Source organism: Amia ocellicauda, chromosome 12 (genome assembly GCF_036373705.1).
Source record: "Amia ocellicauda isolate fAmiCal2 chromosome 12, fAmiCal2.hap1, whole genome shotgun sequence".
NCBI lineage: Eukaryota > Metazoa > Chordata > Actinopteri > Amiiformes > Amiidae > Amia > Amia ocellicauda.
In genome coordinates, this window is record NC_089861.1 from 41,896,967 (window position 1) to 41,912,865 (window position 15,899).

The 15,899-nt window shown below is 39.7% G+C and overlaps 1 non-coding gene across 1 annotated transcript; it reads left to right on the forward strand.

The window, feature by feature from the left end:
• Positions 1-2,245: 2,245 nt before the first annotated feature.
• Positions 2,246-2,336, forward strand: trnar-ucu (transfer RNA arginine (anticodon UCU)). Its single transcript is given in 2 exon segments — positions 2,246-2,282; positions 2,301-2,336. It is a non-coding gene; the product is annotated as a tRNA-Arg (tRNA).
• The last annotated feature ends 13,563 nt before the right edge of the window (positions 2,337-15,899 follow it).

The window sequence follows — 15,899 nt, forward strand, 5'->3', positions numbered from 1 at the left end:
TACAAGGATAAGCTGGGCTATTCATAACAATCCAGCATTAATGTACCACCATATTTGCTACCATTTGCTAGTGACAAATGTATTTTAAAATGAACACAATAGACAACGGTGATGCCTTCTTGCCATGAACACAAGACAATACAGACAACTTTTCCACCCGCCTCACCCCCAAAAGTGCTTCAATATGGACACATTCCTTGAGCATGTGTTCAGTGCAAGAGGGAATGGTATTAGTGAACAAAATAGGGTCCCCTTAATATGCAAAAATAAAGAAAATGCCTGACTGGAGAGAATGGGTACACAACTCCCCCCAACATCACTAGAATGCATCTTTAACACTGTATGTTAAGAAGTACCTTTTACAACAAAGTGTTATGACGTCAAACAAGTATTTACATGCAAAACAAAATCTATGTATTAATGTCTGAACAATAAGTTATGAGTGTAACATTCAATCCCTGGACCCTTATGTAACATTATATACTGTGCAAATATATACAAATAGGTCAAATAAAAAACAGCACTTATTTGTTCAATACATGGCAAAAAGGTGCTAAAATGATTTACCAAGAAAAGAACACAAAAACTTGTGAGCTAAAACATATTTTTTTAACAATCAATAACAAACAATAAATAACATTAACGATTAGTATTATTTTTACTAAAAAGAAAATCATATTTGTTTTAGTTAATATGATTAATGTATATAAAAAGTATTTACTTTGAAAAACCACACTATTAAATGAAAATACATTTTAACACTATAACAAGGTACTATAGTACAAATATAACTGAAGAAACAGTAACAGCTAAACACTCAAAGATAGAGGAGGAGCAACCTCCTCTGCCTCTGTGGACCAGCCTCCTCTGATGTATGGTAACCCTAAACTAGCTATCACCATTCATCAAATTGTCAGTGTCATAGCAGAAATAAAATCCAGCACAGCAAGAGTATTTCAATGGTCAACTTACTGCGCACTGTCTGGTCCTGAGACTGACCTGCAGTGCGCATTGGAGAGCAGAGCGCAGCAGCAGGTGTGTTTGATCCAGAACTGCTCTCTCGCACCTCTATGCACCAGCCTCCTCTGGTATGTAGGTAGGTAGCAGTGGCCACACTGAACACAGGGCCCGATCTGTAATCAATGTATACCAGTGATGGCACCAGTGACTTTTCTAGTCTTAAACCCCCCCCACCAAGAATTGGGTCTGAGTTCATGGTCATTGTGCTTGTACATTAGTGTATGCGTACAGTTACAATTTACAGTATCCTTGTATGTGCTCGCTTTGCTTTGTGGAATGATGTTCGTTGCTTTATTGTTGTGTGTTTCAGATGATCATTTTATCATTTTCAGAGTTAACATAACTATAGATTCAGCAATAATTTGGTGTTCATATGTGTGTAGTGTTATTGCTATTCAATATAGTGTGCCCAGTGTGCATAATGAGAAACATGTTCAGCTCATCTGCTCTGATGTTATGGATATCAAAAATGTCAACCCTCCACAGACACACACACACAGAGACACAGACACAGACGCACTAATAGGGACAAATTTTACTCCCTCAATAAACAGGCGGACAAGGAATAATCAGGACCTGATTTAACTGAAATAATACCAAAAACGTTTATTGAGCTACAACGAAGCGCTCCGGAGATGGTCACTGGGCAAGACACATCTAAAGTTTTTTCTAAAGAACTTGCTATCATATACAAGAGGACTCCCTTTGGTTTCTGGGCAACTAGATGATGGTAATGAGGTACCTCAAACTTTAACACACACGTCTCCTGTGTCTTACATTATGTTCTTTCTATGTCCTTGGATGAAAATGTTTTTCTAAAAATCACCTGCACAGAACTACTGTACCTGTCCTCTCCGGAGCCATACACAAAGCTTAAATTCATATATGGGTTACACAATCTTGCTGCAACAATGGTGGGAATATAATATATTTGGCACTCAGACAGGGCACTGTCCCACATCACACACAGAGACACACACACACAAGCACAGACACACACAGACAGCCAGACAGACACAGACAGTGTGCTTGACAAATACTTCCCCTCACAGTCAAGTCAACATGAGCCGCATTATCTAAAAGAAGAACCCATCATTTCCTTTTGTGTCAATATCAGCGAGACAGGGATTAAAAAACACATCTGAAAATGCTACTTCTACAAGCACGCTGAGATGCCCCGTCATCAGTAGGCGTGCAGAACAGTATGGTGACAAATGTCTTGTGTGGCTCTGTGGTGCAATGGATAGCGCGTTGGACTTCTAGTGAAAAGGGCAGTGGTCATTCAAAGGTTGTGGGTTCGAGTCCCACCAGAGTCAGTGCTCACTTCATGAAACTTAGAGCTTGCTGGGCTTCCTTGTGACAGCCAGAGGTATCTTGCAGTCAAGTGCCTCGCTGATGCCTTCACTTCTTACTTTTCTGGAATGCCAACTTTGTCCCAAATCCTTGCTTGACTATCAAGACCTCATACGCTGCTTCTTTTCCTAGCCACTGTCACTGTACCAGTCCCCCTCCGTGTCAGTTGCATCTCCGGGAACAGCTGGATCAGGTGGCCTTGTACTTAAGGCCATGGACTACTAAGCCGTTGTATTTTGCACCCGTGGCTTTCTATCCCACCATCGTTGTGGGCATTCCTTGTTTGACATTTCTTGACGACTGACGCCGTGTACGTCCAATGGACAGTTCCAAGATTCGCAAGACAGAGCTACTTGTGCATTATTGCCCGCTTAACCTGGCTGCCTCTCGAGTGAGCAAAGCCATTTTACCAAATAGAAGAACCCATCATTTCCATCCGTCTCAAAATCAGCGAGACAGGGATTTAAAAAACACAACTGTAAATGCTACTTGTCAAATCACGCTGAGACGCCCGGTCATCTGCAGGCATGCAGAAGAGTATCTTCGTCGTACAGTTTTGTGGTTCTGTGCCACAATGGATAGTGTGCTGGACTTCTAGTGACACACACACACACACACACACACACAGACACTACAATTCAATATTCAATGTGCAAACAAGTTTAGCCAGAAGAAACAGAACTCTTTCAATCAATAAATCATGAATATACATTACAAATCGATTCAGAATATGCATAATACAATGTAAAAGCCAGACACAGGGATGGAGAGAATCTCTGGTTCCGTTGGTGTCCGGGCTTTATTGTGGTTCACAGGGTAAACGGGACAAAATACAAGGGGTAAAAACAACCAAAACGAAACATCCACACAAAACAGGGTGCTCCGGGCAGTCAGGGTTGGGAGTGTCAGTCCTCCTTCTCAGCGGGTTAGCTGCCTCCATCTGGGAAGGAGAGGGATTAAATAGAGAAGGCACAGCTGCCACTGACGTCACAATCGCCTCGGTGCTCATTGCCCGCAACCGTGAGTCCACAGCCTGTTAGCGAGGGAGTGACAACACAGCTGTGGCACATGAGCACCTCATCAGCAGACGTCAGCAGCAGCCGTGCCGTGACAGACAGCGGCCTGTCACATACAATTGTATATTTCCTGCGTTCCGTTCCTGCACTCTCTCATTCACCCATTCTAGCTGAGGCAGCCAGTGAGCCCACACACGTGCTATCCCTTCCTCTTCCTCTCACTTCACTGCTATATCAGCGATGACATCATAGAAATCTCTCACCTGACAGCAATGACATTACAGAGCACATACATTATGTCTCTCGCCACACTGTCAGTGTTGACTTTCTCGCTCAGTATGCCAGCTCTCCCGGAAACACTGCAATACGTGGATGAGTTTGTACCATTTTTGGATGCTCTACCCTGCTGGGGCGGAGCTGTGATCCAGCTGAAAAGCAGGTCAGGCATGTGGGCACCTGGGCAGCGAAAGATGTATTCGTAATGAAGAGAAACCCAGGTCCAACCCTCCGGTCCAGCCACAGACAGCCACAGAAGTAGTATAGATGGCGGCATCACTTATTTTGACAGCTGGAAGTCCCGCCCTCCCTATGAACCTTTGAACGGGAACTCCTCTCTCCTTCCCAGCACCCCCCTTGGGTTACCATTTGACCCTCCCTTGTCAGCCATCTTGGATGATATCGGCTATTTTGGATGTCAGCCATCTTGGCTGATATCGGCCATTTGTAAGGTCATAGGTCATCTGGTAAGATGGTAGCCATTTTGTTAGGGTGACATCCATCATGGTGAGTGTCCAAGTGCACCTCACCCTGCTGGTGTGGAGATGTAACGTTTAATAGCGTAAACTGTGTTTTTAAGGTTATATTGTTTTCATGATACTGTGTTGGAAAATTAAGAAATAAGAAAATAAAAGTTTTATATATTTTAGGTTATAATGTTTTATGATACTATTTAAGTAAATAAAAAGAATAAGAAAAGTTATATATATATATATATATAGGTTATATTGTTTTATGAAACTGTTTTGGTAAATTAAAAAATAAGAAACATTTTAAATATATATATATATATATATATATATATATATATATATATATATATATATATATATATATATATTAAGGTTATATAGAGAATAAGAAAATATAAGTTTTAAAAATATATATATATATATATATAAGATTATATTGTTTTATGATACTGTTTTAGTAAATAAAAAGAATAAGAAAAGTTATATATATATATTAGGTTATATTGTTTTATGAAACTGTTTTAGTAAATTAAAAAATAAGAAAAGTTTTAAATATATATATATATTTAAGGTTATATAGAGAATAAGATAATAAAAGTTTTATATTTTATTTTAGGTTAAAATGTTTTATGATTTGTTTTAGTAAATTAAAAAATAAGAAAAATAAAAGTTTTATATATATATACAAGATTATATTGTATACATTTAAGAAAAATAAAAGTTGTAAATACACATATATATTTTATTTTAGATTATGTTTGATTATACTGTTTTAGTAAATTAAAAAATAAGAAAAATAAACGTTTTATATATATTTAAGGTTACAATGTTTTATGATACTGTTTTAGTAAATTAAAAAGAAATATGAATATTTACTCAGAGTGGGATTTGAACCCACATGTGTTTTTAGTTTATATGTTTTATGATTAGGCTTAGGATGATACTGTGTTTGCAAAATAAAAAGGTAAGAAAAAATCTATTAAGAAATGTATAGACTTACATATATTGCATGTCATTACATATATATTTAAGCAAACACAGATAAACACACATACCTATATCTCTTTAGTTTATATTTATCAATAGACAATAGAGAACAACAGTGAAATGTATAGAATTATATCTGTACATTTTGACCAGCACTGTACTTATTATATTTGTTACATTAGTGAATGCTCAAACGTAGCCTTAACATGTATCATATTTAAGAATATACTGCATTTCATTCCATTACACACACACACACACACACACACACACAAACATATATATATATATCTTGTTAGGTTTTATTTATCAATAGACACTAAAGACATGCACACCACTTTTCTTAGAGAGACACAGTGAAGCACTATTTGTGAATACTCATATGTAATAAATAATATATGTATATATGATTTGTTTGTGCTTTAATGTATAGAATTAATAAAACACACACACACACACACACACACACACACAATGGTGACTTTTATTGTGACAAACAAGCATTTTACAACATGGAACATAGTCAGAAGTAGAAAAAGATACTCCATGAAATGTTTTATAGATACTTGTAATCATTAATTTCTTGTTCACAACACCAACATTGGACAGAAAGAAACACTGACCTGTACAGAGTAATGTCATTTCCAGCATATTCCATATATATTCTATTCAGTCTTTCACTCTTGGCTTCTTTTTCAAAGTTATACCAGGTTCTGGTGACAAAGTACATCAGGTATCTATTGTAAATAAAGTGAGAAACACTTAAGTTTCTATTCCTTTGGAAATACCTTATTTTTCAAACCTACAAATACATGGTGACAACTGCAAGCATGACACACATACAAAACACAGAAATAGGGACCACATTGCAAGGATATAATAAGCACAAATAGTATTTAACTGCAAATTTTAAGTTTTGTAAAATTATTTATATAACTTCTAGGAGTAATCTGCAAACTACATAGTGAAAATGCAATCAGTCTTCAGGAAACACACACAGCAGACTGAAATAAGCACAACGTCATATTTATATGAACCAAAACTGCATTCTACTAAACCCTGAAACTCTGAAAAATCACTACAAACTCTGTGTTTTGTAAAATGGCTTATTTCACAGACACAGAAACAAATAGGCTCACCCTCAACATATTCCAACACTTGTTATGATGTAAACTTAAAGGTTTACCAGTAGTACAGGGGTATTATTAATCTATTCATGCAACTTTTAGACACTTGTCTAATACAGAGCTAACAACTGCATTGATAGTGGGTAGCAGGGCTTTGACAATGCTGTGCGGTGGGGTTTAAAATGACTTTGTAGGCCAGGGCTTCAAAACCTTACCCCATTTTAACATTTTCAAATTAGCCTCCAACCCCTAAAATACTAAGACATGTTTTTTTGTATCATATGTATCATGTTGTATTACTATGTACATTAATGTGATTTATAATTTTGATTTAATTTGACATAATTTTATCATATTTTTAATTACAAATTCATATATATAAATAACAAATACTATATAATAATAGTCATAATAATGCAAAAACATATTAAGCAATCATATTTTTACTTACAAAATAATATATATAAAATAACAATATCGAGCGTGGTATTGACGGTATGGAGAGACCCCGTTCCTCCTCCTCCCGTCCCCGCTGCTGTGCCACGTGTGGCCACCGCATGCTACCGGCTTGGAGTGGTGACGTGATCTGCCCCCTCTGTCAGGGACCGGACCCGCGGGGTCCTAGTCACGTCCTGAAAGACAGGGGGCGAGATGCTGCACCAAGATGGACCAGATCTGTGCCCTACTGGCTGCTCAAGGTTTATTTAGCCGCCCTCTCCTCATGTCATGTCAGGATTGATGGCGAGCCTCCGGACCCTCATTTTTTAGCAGCGCAGTTTCTGAAAGGTGCACGTAGGCAGAGGCCTACTCACGCTCCTTCTTTGCCCGCATGGCGCCTTAATGTAGTGCTGGACACGCTTTCTAAGGCCCCATTTGAGCCCTTGCAGTCATATGACTTAAGGTTTGCGTCACTGAAGACGGCGTTTTTGCTGGCAATCACGTCAGCGAGTCACATGCCCTGTCTGTTCACCCTGTGTGTGTCCGTTTTGCAGGAGATGGTTCCAGGGTTACACTTTGACCTAATCCTGCATTCCTCCCGAAGGTGCTGTCTCCTTTCCATATCAACAGGCCTATTGAGTTGATGGCTTTCCATCCTCCACCCTTCTCTTCGGAGGAGGAGAGTAGGCTACACCTGTTGACCTGCTGCGGGCTCTCAGGTGCTATTTGAAGCGCACCAAGGACATTCGATGTTCGGACCAATTGTTTGTGGCCGGGCGCTTTCAAAGCAGCGCCTCTCACACTGGATTGTGGACACCATTACCACGGCTTATGAGTCAACTGGAGCCCCAGTGCCTGAACACCTGGTGGCCTACCCGACTCAAGGTGTAGCCACGTCGTGGGCCCTTTTTCCAAGGCGCCCCACTGGCAGACATCTGTGCGGCTGCGAGTTGGGTCTTGCCGCACACCTTTGTTCGGTTGTACAGGCTGGACGTGACGGGCCCAGTTCCTCTTATTGGGAATCCGGTGTTGGCTTCAGCTGAGTCGCAGTAGCCTGTTAGGCACTGGCTCCTGGCTTTTCTATCCCTGTCTGCCCCTGTTGAGCATGCTTGGGAAAAGCAATGCAGAACCGTTATCCCTTCCTACCGGACTGTGACTTGTATACAGTTCATTCTATAGGTGGGAGTGCATGTGTTTTTTACACGTGTACCCCGCCATTGTACATAGTTCCTTTGTCAGCAGGCCTTGGCCCCTCCCTAGCTATACTAGCTGTGCTGAGGGCCGCTGCTGCTGTATTCAGCAGTAGGCTTTGAGTTTGCTCTTGTGCCCCGCTGTGTATATAGTTCATTTATTGACATCATTAGAGCATCTGTTGCCGCTAGCTTCCGCAGTGGGTATCCTGCTCCTGTGTCATGTGTGTGGTGCATGAACTGGCTCCTGCGCCCCGCAGTGTATATAGTTCTTTAGAATATACAGTTGAGCTTGTCCGCTCCTTATTAAGTTTAGAATGGACAACTGCTCCTGTTGTTAGCGAGGGCACTCGTGCTTCGCTATTTATATAGTTCCTTTGCCAGCAGTCTGTGGCCCCGCCCTAGCTATGCTAGTGCTGAGGCCACTGCTGCGGTGTCCAGCGGAAGGCACTTGAGTTGGTTCTTGTTGGTCCACTGTGTATATAGTTCCATTATTCGTAATTGAACTATCCAGCAGTGGCTATCTAGTCTGGGTAGCCCGCTGTATGTTGAGCACGGGCTCAACGGACTGCGACCTGTGCTTATATGGTGTGGTCTGGGTATTGGCCCTGCTCCTAGCCCTGCTAGTAGAGCAGGAGACTGCTATTACTAGGCTTCATGGTAGGCACAAGGTCTTGTTGCCTGTGGATACACCATTGCTTATTTCTTCCCAGTTCAGCGTGACTGTGGTCTTCGCGTCTGAGCAGCCCAGATGTGGCCCATGGGGCCCCTGTGGTTCTATCATAGAGTTGGTACGGCTCCTAGTAGGTTCGCCTCGGGGCAGGCTCTCTTACCAGCTCGCTGCCTCCTCCCTTGCGACGGTTTGGTTATACTGTAACACCTCCCCCTTGGGCAGTGCTTCTGACTCGAAAGATAACGATAGGTTGCGTATGAAACCCCGGTTATCTGAGAAAACAAGCACTGCCCAAGGGTTGCAAGCTCGCGCGGGAGTTCAAGCTCCCGGCAAAAAGAGGAAGTCCTTGTGCAGACGTCACCTTTTATACAAACAGGAAGTGGAAGGGTCCTGTTTGAGTGACGGGCACAAGGGCCAATGGCAGCTTTGATAGACAAAAGTCTTCGATGCGTTCCAGCGATGCACGCTGAAAACCCCTCCCCCTTGGGCAGTCCTTCTTTTCTCAGTTAACCGGGGTTGCATATGCAACCTATCGTTCTTTGTCTATGGTTAAATCCCTCTCACTTTGTAACTTTTACTAGTAAGTCAAATTGAGATTTTAAAAGTTGGTACATGTGAGTCAGAGCCAAGAAGGTTGAATTCAGACTGTAGGTTGTTTATGTACATGGGTAAATTACTTTTGCTAGCCTAGTATAGAACTATATACCAATGCTTTATTGTCCTTCAGGCTAAATCATTTTGTATACCAAACAATGGTGAGTGACATATTCTGAGTAATGTACTTAAACTAGTGCTAATCATGCTCTGAAACCAACCCATAGAGAACAAGGTGAAAACTGGAATTAATGGCAAAGCACAGCCATAAACAGTCAACATAATCAAGCCCAGTTAGAAATATAGATGTCTAATTATTTTGAGCACTAATCTTACATTTCAAAAAGAAAAGCATTTAATTCTTAGCAATTGTTAGGTGTATGCTGTACGTATTCCAGTCACGGAAAACCATTTATTTTTAAACAGTTACCAGATAGCCAGTTTAGGCCTTCATCTTAGTTATTTCTAATAGCAAGAGTGCTTAAAATTATTAATTGAATTATATATCTTTGTTCCCCCTTTTTCTTACTGCTCTCATAAAATAACATTTTATTCAAGCAATAACAGGGTAGCCTAAATATACAACATATCTTAAAGTACAAGGCATCTGAAAGCTGTGTATGGTCTCAATGCATTTGATGCGGAGGATTAATTCAACTGAAAATGGTCAAAACTGTGGACTTTTATTGAATGTTAAATTTGACAGTGTTCTCTCTTAAGGACCTGTTGCCTGTGGGACGTTGCTGCTTTGGTTGTGTCCAGTGCCATTTCAGATAAGAGAGGCTCTGCAGGACAAGCAGGACAGAAACCCGTCTCACAGACACTCTGCCTGCTCTGCATCTCCATTTCCCCTCTCCACCGCACACAGCTGAACGTTATTCTGAATCTTACACAGAGCGCTCAGCTTCTGACACTGATGGCAACATGGGGCCTGGCTCCGAGCCTGAGGAAAACCATGAGGTAATTCAAACTTATTTAATTTCTATACTGTGAAATGTCAGATTGAAAGTGGTTTCTGTTCTTAATGTTTGTATTGTTTATGTATTTCATGTATTTTTGTACAGTTTTGTGTTGACGAGTCCTACATCAACATGAATGTGAATTTCAATGTGAAGAGCACGTGTCATGCTCTGTAATGCAAGGGAGCAATGAGGGGCTGTAGAGACACTCATAAGAGTAGCAGGAGCACTTTTTTATGAACTACTAATTTGTTATATTTTAATAGAATATGAAATGTAGTAGAAAGTTGTATCAGATCAGACCACTGGACAGAAACACCCCACCAAGACTGAGTTTTCATGTTTCTGCACATGTCACCTACAAACTGTTGACAGAGTGGATGAGGGTCTACAGCAGAGGTTCCCCATCCTGAGGTTGTGACAAAGTCAGGGTGAGTTTTGTTTAATATGTTTTTAAATTATTATTATTATTATTATTATTATTATTATTATTAAATTATTATATTGTTATTTTAAATATATTATTCTGTAAGTAAAAATATGATTTCTTAATATGTTTTTGCATTATTATTACTATTATTATATAGTATTTGTTATTTATATATATGAATTTGTAATTAAGAATATGATAAAATTATGTCAAATTAAATCAAAATTATAAACCACATTAATGTACATAGTATAACAACATGATACATATGATACAAAAAACATGTCTTAGTATTTTAGGGGTTGGAGGCTAATTTGAAAATGTTACAATGGGTTAAGGTTTTAAAGCCCTGGCCTACAAAGTCATTTTAAACCCCACCGCACAGCATTGTCAAAGCCCTGCTACCCGCTATCAATGCAGTTGTTAGCTCTGTATTAGACAAGTGTCTAAAAGTTGCATGAATAGATTAATAATACCCCTGTACTACTGGTAAACCTTTAAGTTTACATCATAATTTTTGTAAGTGTTGGAATATGTTGAGGGTGAGCCTATTTGTTTCTGTGTCTGTGAAATAAGCCATTTTACAAAACATAGAGTTTGTAGTGATTTTTCAGAGTTTCAGGGTTTAGTAGAATGCAGTTTTGGTTCATATAAATATGACGTTGTGCTTATTTCAGTCTGCTGTGTGTGTTTCCTGAAGACTGACTGCATTTTCACTATGTAGTTTGCAGATTACTCCTAGAAGTTACATAAATAATTTTACAAAACTTAAAATTTGCAGTAAAATACCATTTGTGCTTATTATATCCTTGCAGTGTGGTCCCTATTTCTGTGTTTTGTATGTGTGTCATGCTTGCAGTTGTCACCATGTATTTGTAGGTTTGAAAAATAAGGTATTTCCAAAGGAATAGAAACTTAAGAGTTTCTCACTTTATTTACAATAGATACCTGATGTACTTTGTCACCAGAACCTGGTATAACTTTGAAAAAGAAGCCAAGAGTGAAAGACTGAATAGAATATATATGGAATATGCTGGAAATGACATTACTCCGTACAGGTCAGTGTTTGTTTCTGTCCAATGTTGGTGTTGTGAACCAGAAATTAATGATTACAAGTATCTATACAACATTTCATGGAGTATCTTTTTCTACTTCTGACTATGTTCCATGTTGTAAAATGCTTGTTTGCCACAATAAAAGTCACCATTGTGTGTGTGTGTGTGTGTGTATTTTATTAATTCTATACATTTGAGCACAAACAAATCATATATACATATATTATTTATTACATATGAGTATTCACAAATAGTGCTTCACTGTGTCTCTCTAAGAAAAGTGGTGTGCATGTCTTTAGTGTCTATTGATAAATAAAACCTAACAAGATATATATATGTTTGTGTGTGTGTGTGTAATGGAATGAAATGCAGTATATTCTTAAATATGATACATGTTAAGGCTACGTTTGAGCATTCACTAATGTAACAAATATAATAAGTACAGTGCTGGTCAAAATGAACAGATATAATTCTATATATTTCACTGTTGTTCTCTATTGTCTATTGATAAATATAAACTAAAGAGATATAGGTATGTGTGTTTATCTGTGTTTGCTTAAATATATATGTAATGACATGCAATATATGTAAGTCTATACATTTCTTAATCGATTTTTTCTTACCTTTTTATTTTGCAAACACAGTATCATCCTAACCCTAATCATAAAACATATAAACTAAAAACACATGTGGGTTCAAATCCCACTCTGGGTAAATATTAATTTTTCTTTTTAATTTACTAAAACAGTATCATAAAACAGTGTAACCTTAAATATATATAAAACGTTTATTTTTCTTATTTTTTAATTTACTAAAACAGTATAATCAAACATAATCTAAAATAAAATATATATGTGTATTTACAACTTTTATTTTTCTTATTTTTTAATTTACTAAAACAAATCATAAAACATTATAACCTAAAATAAAATATAAAACTTTTCTTTTCTTATACTCTTTTTATTTACTAAAACAGTATCATAAAACAATATAACCTATTGATTATATATATATATCTGTATTTAAAACTTTTATTCTCTTTTTATTTACTAAAATAGTATCATAAAACAATATAACTTTAAATATATATATGTATTTAAAACTTTTCTTATTCTCTTTTTATTTACTTAAACAGTGTCATAAAACAATATAACCTTAAAAACACAGTTTATGCTATTAAACATTACACCTCCACACCAGCAGTGTGAGGTGCCCTTGGACATTCACCATGATGGATGTCACCATAACAAAATGGCTACCATCTTACCAGATGACCTATGACCTTACAAATGGCCGATATCAGTCAAAATGGCCGATATCATCCAAGATGGCTGACAAGGGAGGGTCAAATGGTAACCCAGGGGGGTGCTGGGAAGGAGAGAGGAGTTCCGGTTCAATGGTACATAAGGAGGGAGGGTCAAAGAGTAACCCAGGGGGGTGCTGGGAAGGAGAGAGGAGTTCCAGTTCAAAGGTACATAGGGAGGGCGGGACTTCCGGCTGTCAAAATAAGTGATGCTGCCATCTATACTACTCACAGACACAGTTAGCCACAGCCACGGCTTCTTCCAATTCTCGTCAGTGTTCCAGATTCGATGTTTTTTTTCTTCAGTGACGTTGTAAACACGCACGTGGGGAGCACATCAAAACCCAGTTTTGTGATTCAGTTACAGAAACAACTGACACAGCGGAGCAGTAGGGGTTGTAACATTTTTTGGTCCAAGGTCTGGACCACAGCGACTGAGTGGTCCGGACCTCGGCACTGTGGTCCACGGAGTGGTCCCGATCACGTAACGCAAATTGGGATGGGTTTTTGTTTAGTTTTTTTGGACACACCGTATAAAACCCATTTACTGTCAAATATATTATCGACATATCCAAACTACAAACATAATGATCATAAATGTACAATATTAATAGTATAATTCTCATTTGTAACATAGCCGATAGCTGATTTCTTTTTTAATCTTATCTATCAGACAATTTGTAGGAAGCTGTGCTAACGTTACTCTGAAAAATGCGCTTACATTGAGCAACTTTGTCATTCTGAATGAAATTATTCAAGTTATCAATTTTTCCTCATCATGACTGAAGAGAAAAGATAGCTTATTTAGAATCTTATCTTTAATTTAATGTCAGCCTATTTACATGTCCTCTGTTTGCGCTCTGCCAAGAAATGTTTTATCAACTTTTTTGGTTAAACCATATCTTCCTTATTTTATCACTGTGAGATCTAGCAACATTAAAAACAAAAGCATAGGTTGTTTTGTTTATGTATGGTTAACATTGTAATAGTTGGTATTTTAAAGAGAGATTATAAGAGATGTATTAACGTATTGATCATCTGATGCCCTTTGTCTTTTCTTGAAGGATAATGTCATTATGAAGAAGATAAAACTTTTTTTTTTTAAACACCTCCCCACAGCAGGATTTGGGTCGCCTCCGCACTGTTTCTGCTGAAACAAAAAAACAAGTGTCAATCTCTGCAGGAATCTACTCCGGCTCCCCCTTCTGGTGATGAAGAGGAACCCGAGTCCAAGATGCTTCCAACCAGCCCTCAGGCGCTCCCTTCGGCTGTAGGTCACGCTCCAGGGGGCCGGGGGAGTTAAGAGGGTGTCACTGGACGGGGACGACAAACGCCTCCAGTGACAGACGGACGCACACAGAGAGAGAAAGAGACAGAGAGAGAGAGTTGCACTTCCTCCTGCAATGCAATAAATATGCCCAAAATAAGGGACACATTCCTTAACAAAATAATGAATGCCACCCTACCTTTGACAAAACTGAGAAAAAATAAAAATGGTCAGTCCTCCTGGAGGAGGGACACACAGCCTCCCTGGCTGCCCAATATGTCACCGCCTGCCACAGCCTGAGGGGCACAGTGACACATGAGCACCAGCTGTAAATAAAATGTAAATACTCATTTGTAATGCATGTCATTGTATTTCCAAAAAGGAATCTGTAAACACTAAACCTATTTTCTTTAGTTCTATGTATTAAAGATCATTTATAGTTTATTACATTTTGTTTTTCTGTACTTTTATACATCTTATTGTGATTTTGGCAGGACACTGTCTGTCACGGCATGGCTGCTGCTGACGCACACTAATTAGGTGCTCATGTGTTGCAGCCGTGTTGTCCGCTGCTTCGCAGACAGCTTGTGAGCTCACGGCTGCAGGCAATGATCACTGAGGCGACTGTGATGTCATTGGCAGGTGTGCTTCATCTATTTAATCCCTCTCCTTCCCCGAGGGAGACTTTATTGTGACTGCCCGGAGCACCCTGTTTGTGTGGATGTTTTGTGTGCTGGTTTTGCCTTGTTTTCCCCTTTTTGTGTTTTTTTCTGTTGGACTATTGTGAACCCCAATAAAGCTCGGACACCGCCGGAACCCGAGACTCTCTCCGTTTATTGTGTCCGGCATTTACATTTGGTGGCCAATGTGGGGAAGCTTTGTGACATACTTACCCTGAACTCTGTACCCGGAAGGACAGCTATGGAGGCGTCTCCAGTGGAACAGTTGTTGGCCCCAGTGGTGAAGCTGCAGGCTCAAAAACAACAAACTCTCGAGACGCTTGTCCAGCAACTTCAAGTACCAGCTCCTGCACCTAACCCTGCTGTGGCCGCAGCAAACCCGGCTTGGGCAGGTCTGCAGATTCCAAAGATGGGACCGGAGGACAACCCAGAGGCTCTGAATTTCTGTCCAATATTAAAGATCCTAGGCTCTCATTGTCTGATTTGGCTGGGGCACAATTGGGACATGTCTCTGGGGACCGATCACCATTAGTGACTGCAGGTGATGAGAGGGGCAGGGACAGCCTTCCCTCTGACTCCAGTCGTGTAGCAGCCAACAGTACCCTGTTGGACCCAGGGGAAGGAACGAGTTCTGGGACTCACCTCCTCTCTCCTTCTTCCAGTGGAAGGCCCGACACTGGATCCCGCCTTCAACCGGGTATCCGATTTCGCTATGGACCAGACACAGGATGATGCCCTGGGACATATATATGACCAGGTCAGAGTTGTTGATGGTTGCATAGTGAATACACAGAGGGCACTTTGTGTTTCTCTCCAAACCAGCAGCCAAACCGATCATGCTGGATGATGTTGCAGACAGAATAACGTTCACCACGGTGCCTCCAGACTTTTTCACGAATACCAATCGAGCTGCACGGTGCTGGGCTGTGAGCACAGGTCCCACTAGAGGATGACGGGCCCTCGTGCCACCCTCATAGAGTCTGTTTCTGACAGTTTAGTCAGAAACATGCACACCAGTAGACCGCTGGAGGTCATTTTGGAGGGCTCAGGCAATGCTC